Below are 18676 nucleotides of genomic sequence, written 5' to 3' on the forward strand. Positions count from 1 at the left end.
GAAACTAGGAATCTACTCTGTAGGAATCAGCATGGATTTCGAAAAAGACGGTCGTGTGAAACCCAGCTCGCGCTATTCGTCAACGGGACTCAGAGGGCCATAGACACGGGTTCACAGGTAGATGCCGTGTTTCTTGACTTCCGCAAGGCTTTCGATACAGTTCCCCACAGTGGTTTAATGAACAAAGTAAGAGCATATGGACTATCAGACCAATTGTGTGTTTGGATTGAGGAGTTCCTAGATAACAGAACGCAACATGTCATTCTCAATGGAGACACGTCTTCCGAAGTAAGAGTGATTTCAGGTGTGCCGCAGGGGAGTGTCATACGACCGTTGTTATTCACAATATAAATAAATGACCTGGTGGATGACATCGGAAGTTCACTGAGGCTTTTTGCAGGTGATGCTGTGGTGTATCGAGAGTTTGTAACAATGGAAAATTGTACTGAAATGCAGGAGCATCTGCAGCGAATTGACGCATGGTGCAGGGAATGACAATTCAATCTCAATGTAGACAAGTGTAATGTCCTGTGAATACAAAGAAATATAGACCCCTTATCATTTAGCTACAAAATAGCAGGTCAGCAGCTGGAAGCTGTTAATTCCATAAATTATCTGGGAGTACGCATTAGGAGTGATTTAAAATGGAATGATCATATAAAGTTGATCGTCGGTAAAGCAGATGCCAGACTGAGATTCATTGGAAGAATCCTAAGGAAATGCAATCCGAAAACAAAGGAAGTAGGTTACAGTACGCTTGTTCGCCCACTGCTTGAATACTGCTCAGCAGTGTGAGATCCGTACCAGATAGGGTTGATAGAAGAGACAGAAAGATCCAACGGAGAGCAGCACGCTTCGTTATGGGATCATTTAGTAATCGCGAAAGCGTTACGGAGATGATAGATAAACTCCAGTGGAAGACTCCGCAGTAGAGACGCTCAGTAGCTCGGTACGGGCTTTTGTTAAAGTTTCGAGACCATACCTTCACCGAAAAGTCAAGCAGTATATTGCTCCCTCCTACGTATATCTCGCGAAGAGACTATGAGGATAAAATCAGAGAGATTAGAGCCCATACAGAAGCATACCGACAATCCTTCTTTCCACGAACAATACGAGACTGGAATAGAAGGGAGAACCGATAGAGGTACTCAGAGTACCCTCCGCCACACACCGTCAGGTGGCTTGCGGAGTATGGGTGTAGATGTAGAAAAGAAAGTTTGAAAATTAAACGTAACATAACACTTATAATGTTGCTCACTATGTTTTGGCTATGCCTAAAATATATAATTATAAAAATATGGAACTGGACTGAAATTGTATCTTAATATTTGTGCTTCATTTACTTGAAGCCTTACAATATGTGACGTTATTTTCTAAAAATAGTGACATTATAGAACAAGCTGAAGATGTAGTTGTTGTTGTTGTCGTCTTCAGTCCTGAGACTGGTTTGATGCAGCTCTCCATGCTACTCTATCCTGTGCAAGCTGCTTCATCTCCCAGTACCTACTGCAACCTACATCCTTCTGAATCTGCTTAGTGTACTCATCTCTCGGTCTCCCTCTACGATTTTTACCCTCCACGCTGCCCCCCAATGCTAAATTTGTGATCCCTTGATGCCTCAAAACATGTCCTACCAACCGATCCCTTCTTCTAGTCAAATTGTGCCACAAACTTCTCTTCTCCCCAATCCTATTCAATACCTCCTCATTAGTTACGTGATCTATCCACCTTATCTTCAGTATTCTTCTGTAGCACCACATTTCGAAAGCTTCTACTCTCTTCTTGTCCAAACTAGTTATCGTACATGTTTCACTTCCATACATGGCTACACTCCAAACAAATACTTTCAGAAACGACTTCCTGATACATAAATCTATATTCGATGTTAACAAATTTCTCTTCTTCAGAAACGCTTTCCTTGCCATTGCCAGTCTACATTTTATATCCTCTCTACATCGACCATCATCAGTTATTTTACTTCCTAAATAGCAAAACTCCTTTACTACTTGAAGTGTCTCATTTCCTAATCTAATTCCCTCAGCATCACCCGATTTAATTTGACTACATTCCATTATCCTCGTTTTGCTTTTGTTGATGTTCATCTTATATCCTCCTTTCAAGACACTGTCCATTCCGTTCAACTGCTCTTCCAAGTCCTTTGCCGTCTCTGACAGAATTACAATGTCATCGGCGAACCTCAAAGTTTTTACTTCGTCTCCATGAATTTTAATACCTACTTCAAATTTTTCTTTTGTTTCCTTTACTGCTTGCTGAATATACAGATTGAATAACATCGGGGAGAGGCTACAACCCTGTCTCACTCCTTTCCCAACCACTGCTTCCCTTTCATGCCCCCCGACTCTTATGACTGCCATCTGGTTTCTGTACAAATTGTAAATAGCCTTTCGCTCCCTGTATTTTACCCCTGTCACCTTTAGAATTTGAAAAAGAGTATTCCAGTCAACATTGTCAAAAGTTTTCTCCAAGTCTACAAATGCTAGAAACGTAGGTTTGCCTTTTCTTAATCTTTCTTCTAAGATAAGTCGTAAGGTCAGTATTGCCTCTCGTGTTCCAACATTTCGACGGAATCCAAACTGATCCTCCCCGAGGTCCGCATCTACCAGTTTTTCCATTCGTCTGTAAAGAATTCGCGTTAGTATTTTGCAGCTGTGACTTATTAAACTGATAGTTCGGTAATTTTCACATCAGTCAGCACCTGCTTTCTTTGGGATTGGAATTATTAAATTCTTCTTGAAGTCTGAGAGTATTTCGCCTGTCTCATACATCTTGCTCACCAGCTGGTAGAGTTTTGTCATGACTCCCAAGGCCGTCAGTAGTTCTAATGGAATGTTGTCTACTCCGGGGGCCTTGTTTCGACTCAGGTCTTTCAGTGCTCTGTCAAACTCTTCACGCAGTATCGTATCTCCCATTTCGTCTTCATCTACATCCTCTTCCATTTCCATAATATTGTCCTCAAGTACATCGCCCTTGTATAAACTTTCTATATACTCCTTCCACCTTTCTGCCTTCCCTTCTTTGCTTAGAACTGGGTTGCCATCTGAGCTCTTGATAGTCATACACATGGTTCTCTTCTCTCCAAAGGTCTCTTTAATTTTCCTGTAGGCAGTATCTATCTTACCCCTAGTGAGATAAGCTTCTACATCCTTACATTTGTCCTCCAGCCATCCCTGTTTAGCCATTTTGCACTTCCTGTCGATCTCATTTTTGAGACGTTTGTATTCGTTTTTGCCTGCTTCATTTACTGCATTTTTATATTTTCTCCTTTCATCAATTAAATTCAATATTTCTTCTGTTAATCAAGGATTTCTAGCAGCCCTCGTCTTTTTACCTACTTTATCCTCTGCTGCCTTTACTACTTTATCCCTCAGAGCTACCCATTCTTCTTCTACTGTATTTCTTTCCCCTATTCCAGTCAATTGTTCCCTTATGCTCTCCCTGAAACTCTGTACAACCTCTGGTTCTTTCATTTATCCAGGTCCCATCTCCTTAATTTCCCACATTTTTGCAGTTTCTTCAGTTTCAATCTACAGGTCATAACCAATAGATTGTGGTCAGAGTCCACATCTGCCCCTGGAAATGTTTTACAACTTAAAACCTTGTTCCTAAATCTCTGTTTTACCATTATATAATCTATCTGATACCTTTTAGTATCTCCAGGGATCTTCCACGTATACAACCTTCTTTCATGATTCTTAAACCAAGTGTTAGCTATGATTAAGTTGTACTCTGTGCAGAATTCTACTAGGCGGCTTCCTCTCTCATTTCTTAGCCCCAATCCATATTCACCTACTATGTTTCCTTCTCTCCCTTTTCCTACACTCGAATACCAGTCACCCATTACTATTAAATTTTCATCTCCCTTCACTATCTGAATAATTTCTTTTATTTCATCGTACATTTCTTCAATTTCTTCGTCATCTGCAGAGCTAGTTGGCATATAAACTTGTACTACTGCAGTAGGTGTGAGCTTCGTATCTATCTTGGCCACAATAATGCGTTCACTATGCTGTTTGTAGTAGCTTACCCGCATTCGTATTTTCCTATTCATTATTAAACCTACTCCTGCATTACCCCTATTTGATTTTGTGTTTATAACCCTGTAGTCACCTGACCAGAAGTCTTGTTCCTCCTGCCACCGAACTTCACTAAGTCCCACTATATCTAACTTTAACCTATCCATTTCCCTTTTTAAATTTTCTAACGTACCTGCCCGATTAAGGGATCTGACATTCCACGCTCCGATCCGTAGAACGCCAGTTTTCTTTCTCCTGATAACGACATCCTCCTGAGTAGTCCCCGCCCGGAGATCCGAATGGGGGACTATTTTACCTCCGGAATATTTTACCCAAGAGTATGCCATCATCATTTAATCATACAGTAAAGCTGCATGTCGTCGGGAAAAATTACGGCTGTAGTTTCCCCTTGCTTTCAGCCGTTCGCAGTACCAGCACAGCAAGGCCGTTTTGGTTAATGTTGCAAGGCCAGATCAGTCAAGCTGAAGATATTTTCCTGAATCAGCGTCAAAATTTATTGTAGAACACCTGTTTTACAGAATATGTGAAATTTTTAAAAATTTAGGTTCCCTTATTTTTCCACATGACGTCTGTTTTATCGTAGATAATGCAAGTAGTGTATTTTCTGCTTTCAGTCTGTACAAGTTCGATGATTGTGAAACCTTGGGAACCCAAATATCATTCTAAACTGAATGCAAAAATTTAAACCTCATTGTGAGTTAGCTATTATAGTTGTTATCTCCAGCCAGAGCTTTGTAATTAGGTAGTTGAGAGGTTAATACATTTCTGAAAACTGGTGAAACGTTACTGTATTCAGTTGAGACGACACTGACAGATGTCGCCTGTCCTTCTTCATCAAGAGATACTGCAATTCATTTTTCATTTTAAATCACTATCTTCGCGGGGTCATTGTGGTCGAAAGCTGGTTGATAGTAAGTTGCTACTAAGGAATCTCAAGACAGTTGACAGAATCACTAACGAGATGCTTTTCATCCGCATTCAGAGTATAATAATACAAAATCCTTATTATTATTAAGGTCTGGTGATAAAGCAGTGCAGATATAAATGAAACCTCCCAGCGGATAGCATCTATATTTATAGCATGGCTTATCCCAGTGATCTGCCGAAAGTGAGAGGTCGAGGTATTTTCCATGTTTTCTTCTCTGTCTCAATTTCTTTCCGTGTACTCACAACAGATATTTCTCTACCACCATGACGTCAGCAATCATGATCATTTATTTTAGGGTTCCGAAAGTGTTATCTGACAGTTGCCCGTGATCTCTGATGGACGAATGTGATTAATCATCAGTATTATATTAGTGCGCAAATGCAGAACGAAACTGTTGCGAAGATTGTTTAGTGTCACTATTGTTGAATGAACCTCCAGAATGCTACTTTCAATGAATAAAACGGCATCATCGTGAATGTTGTTAGACATTCTGCTATCTTTTGGATTTCATTTTCAGTTCCGTTTTTATTTCAAAACCTAAAAAGATGCAATAACATTGTTCACTTTAAAATATGCCAATAAATTAGCCCGGAATTTGCGTCTTTCGAGATGTTTGTTGTAGCTGGTCAGCAGTTTTACGTTACTGTATTTGCAAGAGCGCCTGTATTGATATTTATAGTGTTATTTTCTTCCCTCTATAAACAGGTTCCAGGTTTTAAAATATCTCTACCAAGTATTTCCTCACAACCCAGTTCACTTTATAAACTTAAGTTATTGTTTTTCATTGTAATTTACAATGAATTTATAAACTTTAAGCAAGAGTGGCCACAGTTCTGAGTCCTAGCAAATTGAAAAGCAACATAGTACAGTTTTCCAAACACCTGATGACTCCTAGTGTAGGTGGTAGCCTTTACTGCAGAAGCTGTCGAACTAATACACAAAAGCACCCTCCTTTACAAACACCACCAGGTTCGTCACGCATCTGGAGATTCACAAGCGCACTCTCATAAGAGCATCTAGTGCTAGCAAGTGGTATTTTTGTAGCATTTCGCGTAAACGCGCCACATAAATGGGCTATTTCCAGTTTTCAGTTGAGCCATCTTTGTAAGCAGTGATGCCAAGCGCTCTCTTGGAAAGATTACTAAATTATATTGGTTTCTCCATTCTTTTGACCGAGCGAGGTGGCGCAGTGGCTAGCACACTGGACTCGCATTCGGGAGGACGACGGATCAATCCCACGTCCGGCCATCCTGATTTAGGTTTTCCGTCGTTTCCCTAAATCGCTCCAGGCATATGCCGGGGTGGTTCCTTTGAAAGGGCACGCCCGACTTCCGTCCCCGTCCTTCCCTAATACGATGAGACCGATGACCTCGCTGTCTGGTCTCCTTCCCCAAACCAACCCAATCCATTCTTTTGTTTACTCTGTAGAAGTACTGTCGCTGTCTGTTATTCTCCTGACGTTCCTCTGGTGCAACAGCGCCTCTGGCAAAGGTTCACTTTAGTCACACATATATTGAAGATAGTTACTCTTATTGGGTCCGTAAAGAGCCCTTCTGTTTACGCTACGTTTCAGTTCCTTATTTTCTAGTTTTAATGTCTTGTGTCGCTTCTGCAGATATCATGTAGCATTTAGTTAATAAAAGGCAGAACACGCACAGTCGATAGCTCAGATTTCAGCTGCCACGCTGGCTTCAGGGGCCGGTGGACCATACGGCGTTGCCGATGGACGGTGGTGATAGGCGATGTGGCTGGACACGAGAACGCGCATTACGTGAGCAGTGAGGTACGTACGAAAGTACAGTTATTCTGGTGTGAAGCAAATAATCTTGCTTAATAAATATTTTCTAATAAAAGTCGCTTTTTCCAATACATATACTAGGAGAAGCCAACAGGTCCTAACTACTTACAACAATACTACAACGTCAGAAATAGATTATTTGAATAAATAAATGAATAATGACTAAGCTAACGACAATGTACGAACAGTGACGAAATACTTCGATTTCAGTATGAGGTGCAGGCTGTGCGTTATAGTCGTCAGTCGCCGATAGGATACCTTCCGATCTAATTCTCTCGTAAGGCCTATAGTGTCCCTTTTGAAATATTCAAGCCGTAATATTTGAGGTAAATACTAAAAGGACTCTGAATAATATTAAATGGACATAGCCGACAAACTTGTTATGAAAATGTATTAAATTAGCTTCAAAGAAAGTCTATATCCATTGCAATGTTATAAAAAGACATTATTTATATAGGATGAGATCATAGTGCATAACGTTCTCGAAACTAACATTATTATCTTTGTCATTATATATAAGAGAAAAAAGACATTTAAAATAATTTAGAGTCAGGAACGCTCTCGGTAGCTTTTGTTCTATTTGTTCTCGTACCTAGCGAATAATTCAAGTGTGTATTCTGTGCTTTGTGGAAATACATCTACAAAAAGTGAGTGCATTATGTTACTTAATAACCCATGCAAACAATTCTTCCTGAATTAAAAATTGCAAGAAGTTGTGTAGGATTTTTTCAGTTTTTGCAAAGCGAGCAGCGGTGATCTTTGACTGGCAACAATTGGCCGCCATTACGCTGCGCATTTTTTTTTTGTTTTTTGGTAACATATCACCACAGCCGGGGCGGAAAGAATCATTTCAAGTTATTCAATTAACTAAAGTGCAAAGCTTCACTAATTTTATTTGGTCAAAAAATGCATACTTTCAAAGATACGATTTATTCTAGGTCAGTGAACGTAGCCTGCATTACATTTCGCCGACAGCATTTGAAATAATATGTAGGGAGCCCGGCGCTCATTTGAAACATTTATCTTCGGCCACCTACAGATCAATATACACTCCTGGAAATTGGAATAAGAACACCGTGAATTCATTGTCCCAGGAAGGGGAAACTTTATTGACACATTCCTGGGGTCAGATACATCACATGATCACACTGACAGAACCACAGGCACATAGACACAGGCAACAGAGCATGCACAATGTCGGCACTAGTACAGTGTATATCCACCTTTCGCAGCAATGCAGGCTGCTACTCTCCCATGGAGACGATCGTAGAGATGCTGGATGTAGTCCTGTGCAACGGCTTGCCATGCCATTTCCACCTGGCGCCTCAGTTGGACCAACGTTTGTGCTGGACGTGCAGACCGCGTGAGACGACGCTTCATCCAGTCCCAAACATGCTCAATGGGGGACAGATCCGGAGATCTTGCTGGCCAGGGTAGTTGACTTACACCTTCTAGAGCACGTTGGGTGGCACGGGATACATGCGGACGTGCATTGTCCTGTTGGAACAGCAAGTTCTCTTGCCGGTCTAAAAATGGTAGAACGATGGGTTCGATGACGGTTTGGATGTACCGTGCACTACTCAGTGTCCCCTCGACGATCACCAGAGGTGTACGGCCAGTGTAGGAGATCGCTCCCCACACCATGATGCCGGGTGTTGGCCCTGTGTACCTCGGTCGTATGCAGTCCTGATTGTGGCGCTCACCTGCTCGGCGCCAAACACGCATACGACTATCATTGGCACCAAGGCAGAAGCGACTCTCATCGCTGAAGACGACACGTCTCCATTCGTCCCTCCATTCACGCCTGTCGCGACACCACTGGAGGCGGGCTGCACGATGTTGGGGCGTGAGCGGAAGACGGCCTAACGGTGTGCAGGACCGTAGCCCAGCTTCATGGAGACGGTTGCGAATGGTCCTCGCCGATACCCCAGGAGCAACAGTGTCCCTAATTTGCTGGGAAGTGGCGGTGCGGTCCCCTACGGCACTGCGTAGGATCCTACGGTCTTGGCGTGCATCCGTGCGTCGCTGCGATCCGGTCCCAGGTCGACGGGCATGTGCTTCTTCCGCCGACCACTGGCGACAACATCGATGTGCTGTGGAGACCTCACGCCCCACGTGTTGAGCAATTCGGTGGTACGTCCATCCGGCCTCCCGTATGCCCACTATACGCCCTCGCTCAAAGTCCGTCAACTGCACATACGGTTCATGACCACGCTGTCGCGGCATGCTACCAGTGTTAAAGACTGCGATGGAGCTCCGTATGCCACAGCAAACTGGCTGACACTGATGGCGGCGGTGCACAAATGCTGCGCAGCTGGCGCCATTCGACGGCCAACACCGCGGTTCCTGGTGTGTCCGCTGTGCCGTGCTTGTGATCATTGCTTGTACAGCCCTCTCGCAGTGTCCGGAGCAAGTATGGTGTCAATGTGTTCTTTTTTCCATTTCCAGGAGTGTATCATCATCATCATCGTCGTCGTCGTCGTCGTCATCGTGGGGTGGACCCCAGTCCTTGAGTGGTGGTACTGACCCTAACTTGACATTCCATTTTTGGAATGTAAATCCAGCTCGTTAACAAAGCGGTTAAAGTATGCAGTGCTGACAAAACGTATGGAGTCGAATACAGAAACTAGATGTTGCAAAAGGCTCCAGTGATTTCGACTTCTAAAAATTATGTATGCAAGTAGCAAGTGTTTCTCTCGAAGACACCCAGTGGCACAGCAATGAAATTACATACAATAAGGCTTTTGTTTCTAAATAATCTATTCCACTTAGTATTCCAGAGTCCTGAAACATTTGACTACCGATATTAATTAGTAGCCTATATGTGCTAAGACCAGCTTCAGAATGAAAATATTTCTTCTACAAGTTTTTTTATTTCAGTTACTGGTATGCCTTCTGATATAAAATTGATTTTTACGGTGAATTTCATAAATGAATGTACCTACAATGATAGTACAGTTAAAATACAGAAGTCCCTAAACAACATTCTACAAAATTACATTGGTGAGTACCTCATATTAGGCTTAAGACTTGTTCAATGAAATGTTTCATTCTTTCTTGAATGAAAAATATAACAATTTGATTTTCACTTGTCTGAATTTTACAATAAGCCCAATTGTACAGAAGCAGCAAGCGAAAGTTGTGTAAGAATCTCTGTATCTTTACAATACAAAGTCTCATCGGACACAGTACACTTTTGCTTCACTTATTACCTCTTGCTCGTGTTTAAATCTGATGTCATCTGTTTTGTAGCCAGTGATGCGAAGAAGTAAATGTGTTAATGCTCTAAGCATCAGTTCCAAAGTTTTACTGTCATATGAAATACGCTTTTCCTACTCAATATGCATCAAATATAACATCATTTGATATGAGGAACAGTGGGGGATCCAAGGCAGAATTTTGAGGAAATCCATTAGCTGTCTGTAGTGTGAGAAATATTTTCTTACAATTTCCATTCTGTTTATAAAATATGAAAGCCATCAGATAAATGGATAATTAATTGCATACAAAAATTGATACAATGTAAATTTTTTAACAAAACGGAATTTACACAATGAAATGAGTTGATTTCTTCAGGAAAAGTACGAAGTGTCGAAATCTTCTCAAGTGGTACCCTTATCACAATTCTGTTAAGTAAGCGAGAAAAAGATCCCATTAGTTTAAGCAGCTTGTGATCATAAGGTGTAGACAGAACATCCACCACGCACATATGTTGAACTGTAGTTTTCTTTAAAAAATAAAACATTAGGGTGATCAATTATTAGGCTATAGTAATAGGGAAGAAATCTTTCCGCTATTTATTCCTGTGTCGAACCGCAATATGCATTGTGACTTCCGTCTGGTCCGATGTTCCCCTCTGGGCTTAGCCTATTTTCGTACACTACGCGACGGTGCAACTTGGCATTTGCCGCAATATGGTGGCCGCAATTCCGCTTCGGAAATAACCCGCAGTTGGGCGGAATGCAGCTCGCGGTTAATTACAGAATCTGACGCCAGGAGCGCTGCACTAGCTCGCATTAAAAATAGACCACTAAACGCAGATGTTGTCCTTTTTTCTATTTATGTTTCCCTTCGCGTTTGTATTATATTGCCACACTGAGTCTCGGAGAAAAAGCACAAATAATATTCGTTACGGGAATGGCATTTTAGCTGTACGTCTACCGCAACAGTAATTTACTGGCGCGAAAAAAAAGGTCGCTGCGGGAATGTATTGATTTTATGTACATTACTCAATGCATTAAATGGTTTTGCTCAGAAACGTATTTTAGAGATGTTGAAAGTGGTCCACCTCTCGGTCTTTATTACTTGTTTGAGAAAGACGTTATAAAACCTGTCGATATTTATTACTTATTTGGTTAAGAATGACGACGTTATAAAACAAGAGTCATGAAATATAGAGGGTGAACTGTAATAAAAGTAAAGAATGCATCTCTCCTCTCTCTTAGACCCATTTTTAAACCGAGCACTTCGTTCTTGGTCTCCCACTCTTGTTGTCCACCATTAGTTCTTGTACATGTTTACCCATCTTTCCCTGTAGGTTATCCCTATTTATCTCATAAATTCAAATACCTTGCACCGTGTTACATTGCCGAACACTTTTCGACAGAGTATGTGACCGTGTCTTGATTTTTCTTGAGTCTTGTTATCATTATCAAATGCAACGTTCGAACTGCGTTTATTGTACGTGTACCTTTTCTAAAGCCAAACTGATTCTCATCTAACGGATCCCCAGTTTCCTTTTTCATTCTTCTGTATGCTATTCCTTTCAGCAACTTGGATGAATGAGCTGTTAGACTGGTTATGCTATAATTCTCGTACGTATCAGCCCTTGACATCTTCTGAATTGTATGGATGATGTTTTTTCAGACGTCTGATGGTCAATCGCCGGTTTCATGCATTCTACACGTCTCCCAGAATGTTTTTAAATACTGCAATGTAATGTTTTCCATCCCTTCTGCCTTATTTGATCTTAAGTCTCGAAAGCTTTCATAAATTCTGACTAATACTAAATACACTATATCTCCCCTTTCGACTCGTGGTTCTTTTTCTGCTACGTTGTTAGACAATTCCTTCCCTTCATAGATTCATTCAGTGTGCACTTTCTACCTATTTGCTCTCTCCTCCGCATTGAACAGTGGAATTCCCATTGCGCTCTTAATGTTATTGGACTTACTTTTAATATTACCAGAGGATATTTTGACTTTCCGCTATGCTTATTCAGTCCTTCCTTTAATCAACACTTTTTCGATTTTTTCACCTTTTTCGTGCAGCCCTTTTGACTTACCTCCCCTGAACTCCCTATTTATCTTACTGTTGTGTGACTTGTATTTCTGTATTATTGAATTTTCCTGAGCGGTTCTGTACTTCCTTCTGTTGTCCATCAGCTCAAGTATTTATTCTGTTATCCGTGGTTTCCTCGAAGTTACTTTCCTCGTACCTGTGTTTTTCATTCCAACTTCTGTGATGGGCCTTTTTAGTGACGTGTATTCCTCTTCAACTGAACTGTCTAGTGAGCTGAGAACTTAAAGCGTATCTCTTCATTCCTTAGCATATCCGTGTCCCACTTCTTTGCACATCGTTTCTTACTGAGGTGTCTCTTAAACTTCAGCCTACTCTTCCTCATTAGTAAATTGCGATCTTAGCCTGTATGTGCTTCTGGGTACTCCTTATCTAACTTCGGAATCGCTGCCTGGCTATGATGTAATCTAACTTAAACCTTCCGATATCTCCCGGCCTTTTCCAAGTGTGCATTGTTCTCTTGTGGTTCTAGAAGAGGGTATTCACTATTATTGGCTGAAATTTGTTGCAGAAATAAATTATTCGGTGTTGTTTTACAATTGATTCTGAAGAGAACAACCCTCTCTGTCCTACCTTCCTGTTAATAACGAATCCTACCTCCATTATACCACTTTCTGCTGCTGTTCATATACGCGACAGTCATCTGACTAGAAATCGTCTTCTTACCATTTCACTTCACTGGCCCCCAGTATATTTAGATTATGGCTTTTCATTTCCGTTTTCAGATTTTATAGCTTCCCTGTTACGTTGAAACTTGGTTATTCAAGCGTTTTGTAATGGACAGCTCTCCCTTGGCAGTCCACTCCTGGGGATATAAATGGCGGCTAGTGTGGAATCTTCTGTGGTTGGAGTGATCATCATGCCGCTTTTTCAATTACATTCCACTTACGTCCCGTTTGATACAATTTATGTGTCTTTAATGCAGTGATTACCTTTGCCTTCTGCCACATGTCCTTGATCACTTTTTATTCTTCCGCCTTTTAGAGGATGTTTCCGACTCTAAGAGAGTTCCCTGAAGTTCTGCTCCTCTGCCTTCTTTGACAAAATCGTTGGGCAAGGAAGGTGACATTTTATTTCAGAAATCTGCTGACTACTTTTATGCAAAATTTAAGCAATGGCGATTGCATGTTATGTAAAAAAAAGATTTTGTAATGATTCATTACAGTAGTTAGTAATACCTGTTATAACAAAGTGTGTCCTGCAGCGAAATAAGCAATGTTTATAGTATGAATATTGAAACACAAAGATTATATTAACTGTAGGGCAAATATCATAACTCTATAGAGTTTACTACATTTTACTGTGCACAAAAAAAAGTTCCTTCATGAATTTCTGTTCAGGCAGCACGTACACATTAGTTCGAAGTACGGAACATCGACTTTGGCGATGGGGAACAGGAATCATTGTTTGTTTCTGACGTGTACCACGTCATACACAAAAGTCATACACGACAGCAGCAAGGAGGAGGCTCTCTGAATTAAGGTACGAACCAGGATGTTGGAGCCGCAATTTGGCACTGTATGCATAGCAACACATAGTAAAGAGGCTCCAGGTGCAAATGGGCTGTTTGGCTGCCACAGGCCGTTCTGTACTGTGACGGCACAGGGCGCTCATTGTCCAGAGTTACTGGAGGGGTGGCTCAGTGGATGTGCTCCATTGCTCCATTGCTCCCCAGGATACCACACGACTGCTGTCGGTGTCTGTCAGAAAGCTGCAATTCGATTGCTAAATTTGACGCCCTTGTGGTGGTATCGATTTGTGACACCACAGTTTGGTCATAGTTATAACAATAAAAAAAGATGAACCTGGCAGTCTGCTGAGCATATGGAAAGGATTAGTACCATTCTCCAGTACTTCAGTTTCCAGCAAGGAGAGCGTGGGTAATAGATAGCTTTGTAGAACATTGATCTCGTTGACCCCGCACTCAAAACTTCATCACAAGTCTCGAAGGGATTGTGTGGAGGTACAGGCATTGTTTAGGATGAGTGCATTGACTCGCTGGACCATGCGCCCTCTCGCAATCCCAGTGAAATCCCCATGATAAGGTAGCGCTATTGTACATGCCCACCCTTTCCTGTCACAGCTGACAGTTCCGTTCGCGCATAGTACATATGGGTGTCGGTTGTGGGCTGAAAAAAGCCTCTGCACATATAGTCTGCCACTGGTCGACGGCAGAGTCTACTCGGGCGGCTACTTAGCACAGGAGCCAGAGTCCTTGTTCTTGTGGTTGGCAAGAGAGCCAACACCGGTTACTAAAGCAGGCCCAAACGCACGCGTTTTAGCTCACGCAGGCTGGCGTGAGGTCTGGAACATGAGAAGGAAATTAGAATTTAGAACACGGACGTAGCTGGTGGAATAATTAACTTTAATCCATTAATGATGAACGTCGGTCTTGACGGCACATGATTCACAATATCAATAGTAACTGATATTGGCACCTTGCTAGGTCGCAGCAAATGACGTAGCTGCAGGCTATGATAAACTATCGTCTCGGCAAATGAGAACGTAAGTAGGCAGTGAACCATCGCTGGCAAAGTCGGCTGTACAACTAGGGCGAGTGCTAGGAAGTCTCTCTAGACCTGCCGTGTGGCGGCGCTCGGTTTGCAATCACTGATAGTGGCGACACGCGGGTCCGACGTATAGTAACGGACCGCGGCTGATTTAAAGGCTACCACCTAGCAAGTGCGGTGTCTGGCGGTGACACCACATCCCTACCCCGCAAATCGGCGTACGGTTGTGGCATAAGGCTTCCGCCCGCCGTGGAGAGGACCCCTTGTTGACGTATGCAACGAGTTAGGGAGCCTAAAAAGAGGCGAGGCTGTGCCACCCACATCCTGCCATTCAGACCGCGGTGAGCTAGGAAACGCCTGGAAACCTGCGCCAGGGTGCATGCCAACATGCGGTGTACGAGCCCGCAGCGAGACAGAAGGGGCCGAAGGGTCGACCTCCATCGGGCCGGGGCACCCGACGGGCGAAGACGACATATGGTCAGGAGTGGGCAAGAGTTCCATGTCGGAGGACAACTGGTCACGGGAAGCGATCGGCGGCGCGTGACCCAGGGAGGCGCCAGGCGGTTGAAGCGACGCGTCCACTGCGGGCGTCGCGGGCGGGAGAACAGGCGGCGGCGGCGGCGGCGGCGCGTCGCCATGGGGCAAAATGGAAGGCTGGGGCTGAGGCGAGCCAGTAGATGGGTCCCCAGGGCGCTGACCGGAAGGCACCGTCGCTGAAAGTAGACGGCAAGCGGCAAATCCAGTGCGACGAAAGAGGCGCAGCTGGTTGAGATGCCGGCGCACCTCACCAGAGTGCCCCAAAACCAGATACACAGCGCGTCCGAGGCAGCGAAGAATGCGCCCTTCGTGCCAACGCCGTGAACCTCGGTAGTGGCGGTAGTAGACAACGTCGCCTGGTGCAAAAGCAGGTGTCTCCCGCTGCACAGGAAACTGATGCGGCGGATGTAGCAAAGACATCAAGGTTCGATGAGGGCGACTGTGGAGCAACTCAGCCGGCGAGAGACCATCTCGGGGCTGAGAGCGATACGAGGACAAAAAGAACAATAACGCGTCCTCCCGAGAATGCGACTCTTTCAACATCTGTGACTTGAAAGTCATGATCAATCGTTCAGCGGCACTGTGGCGAAAACGGCGCGGACGTCAGATGTTGAATACCATTGGCCTTGCAGAATGACTGAAATTCTGCGGACATGAATTGAGGGCCATTGTCGGAAACAATAGTCTGAGGAAGACGTTCAATGCAAAAGATAGCGGATGACTGTTGGATGGTGGCAGATGACGTCGTGGAAGACATCCGGACAACAAAAGGAAAATTACTGAATGAATCTACCACAACCAACCATCGAGCATTCCAGAATGGACCATCAAAATCGATGTGTAAGCGTTGCCAAGGGGAAGTGGCTTTGTGCCATGCAAAGAATTTCCGCGGTGGTGCTGATTGTTGTTCGGCACACACCATGAAAGAAGAGCACATATTCGTAATCGCAGCATCGATTCCGAACCAAATATAGTGCTGACGAGCAAGTTGTTTCGTTCTCACTATACCCCATTGTCCTTGATGGAGAAGCTGTAAGACAGAGGACTGTAACGAACGTGGTACCACGACCCTGGACTGATCATTATCGGAACCCAACAGCAAAACACCACGTCGTACGAAAACTCTCTCCTTGTGAGCAAAAAATTGGCGAACCAACGGGTCCCCGATCCGTGACTTTGACAAGGGCCATTGCGTAGCAACAAAACGCAGAACGGGAGCAAGTACAGGGTCGGCAGATGTGGCTGTAGCTAAGCGACGAAAATCAATCGGAAGCGATTCGACCATGTCATCGGTTTCCGCATCTATGAACATGCAAGTATGTCCGGAGGAATCGAATGCCCTATCCACAGCAACAGGCAAGCGGGACAACGCATCGGCGTTTCCGTCCATATCAGTGGACCAATACAAGATATCGTAGCGGTACTGCGAGAGGAAAATAGACTAGCGAATGAATTTCTGCGCTGTACGTGGAGGTACAGGCTTGGTCGGATGAAAAAGCGATGTGAAAGGTTTGTGGTCTGTGGTTATGGTAAAGTGACGACCATAAAAGAAATCATGAAACTTTGTAACACCAAATACGAGAGCCAATGCTTCTTTCTCGATCTGAGAATAATTTCTTTGAGCAGACGAGAGCAATTTGGACGCAAAAGCAATAGGGCGATCGTGCGATCCATCTTTGTGCGCAGGCACAGCACCGATCCCGAAATCCGATGCATCCACCATCAACAAATGGGGCTCCTGGGGATCGAATGGCGTAAGGCAAGTATTGGAAAGCAACGCCGATTTCAACTGGTGAAAGGCGCGTTCGCATTCCGTCGTCCAGACGAACGGAACACCCTTACGGCGTAAGCGATGGAGCGGAGCTGAAATGGAAGAGGCGTGTATAACATATTAATGATAATAGTTGATTTTTCCCAGCACACTCTGTAGCTGCTACACATTCTGCAGCGAAGGCAAGTCTTGCACGGCACGAAGGTGCGTGGGACGGGGATGTATGCCTTGGGCATTGAGTACATGTCCCAGGTAGGGCAAATCACGAGCAAAAACACACACATTTGTCCTTCTGGGAGCGAAGACCATTTTGTCGCAATACCTGAAATAATGATCTGAGATTGGCCAAATATTCTTCTTCCGTCTTTCCGGAGATCACAATATCGTCTAGATAATTTGCTGCAGTAGGGAACGACGCACAAACAGTTTGTAGATATTGCTGAAACAATGCAGGGGCGGATGCACACCCGAATGGCAGTCGTTTGAATCGATGCAACCCAAGATGCCTGTTAACCACCAAAAGGCGCTGGGATTCTTCGTCCACCGGTATTTGCAAGTATGCATCCGCGAGGTCCAACTTCGAAAAATATTTACCCGGGCACAGTTTGTCAAAAAGATCTCCCGCGCGGGGTAAAGGAAAAGTTTCAATCACTAGTTGTGGATTCACTGTTGCCTTGAAGTCCACACAAAGTCTCAATTTTCCCGAAGGTTTTGGCAAAATTACTAAGGTTGATGCCCAGAGAGAAGCCTGCACACGTTCAATTACACCTTGTGATTCCAATTCATTTAATGTTTTTGCGACCTCATCACGCAATGCGTGGGGAACCTTGTGCGCTCTGAAAATTTTGGTTGTGCGTTTACTTTCAGTTCCAAATGTGCTTTATAGTTCTTAGCGCAACCAAGGCCCAGTGAAAAAATGTCTGCAAATTCTTCACATAGACGAGAAACACTGTCTGAAGGCACAATCTGGTTCACTGATAGGACCTGATTTACTATAGACAAGTCAAACAACTGAAATAAATCGAACACAAACATGTTCATTGCAGAAGAAGAACGAAGGACGTAAAATGACAAAAGTTTTGTTTGTCCTTGTTTTGCCATTAATGTCCAAGTCCATAAAAAGTTTATTATCCTGCTGATGACAAGAGCGGCTGTTTCGTGCAACGTGAACTGACACTGGTACAAAATCACTTGCGACTTGACGGGATTTCCGGCGATGTCGACACACACTTTTTGGGGGACGAACACAGTCACTGTTAGAGAGAGTGGCACTGGGCAGAGTGGAATGAACTACATGAATTTCCATTGGCAAATTTTCGTGGGCCTGAGTATTCTTGGTTCGATTCTGGCGCGAAGCAAAGGGCCTGGAATAGTTTTGAGCTTCCAATCTGAGCTTTTTCTGGCAAACACTCTGGACATGTCCGTTTTTATTACAGAAAAAGCAAAAAGCTTGGCGTGACGGGCAATTCTCCCGCGAATCTCTAGTAGAGCACCGCGGGCAGGATTTGAGCACTGCATTTGCTTGCCGACGCGGCACACGTGGCTGAGAGCCTGGCGGCAGCGGCGCGGCACACGTGGCTGAGAGTCTGGCGGCAGCGGCGCGGCCGGGCTTGAGGGCTGTTTACTGCTCCGTGCAGTTCGCCCAGCAGGCCGGTTAACCTGCCACACGGCTGGTGAAGTTTCAAATGATTCCTGAGCAAAGTCAAGTGTGTCCTGCCTATCCAATATGTCCATCACTTGTTGAAGGGAGAGATTGACTAGTTTCAAAATCTGTTCCCT

Source organism: Schistocerca gregaria, chromosome 4, assembly GCF_023897955.1.
Source record: "Schistocerca gregaria isolate iqSchGreg1 chromosome 4, iqSchGreg1.2, whole genome shotgun sequence".
Lineage (NCBI taxonomy): Eukaryota > Metazoa > Arthropoda > Insecta > Orthoptera > Acrididae > Schistocerca > Schistocerca gregaria.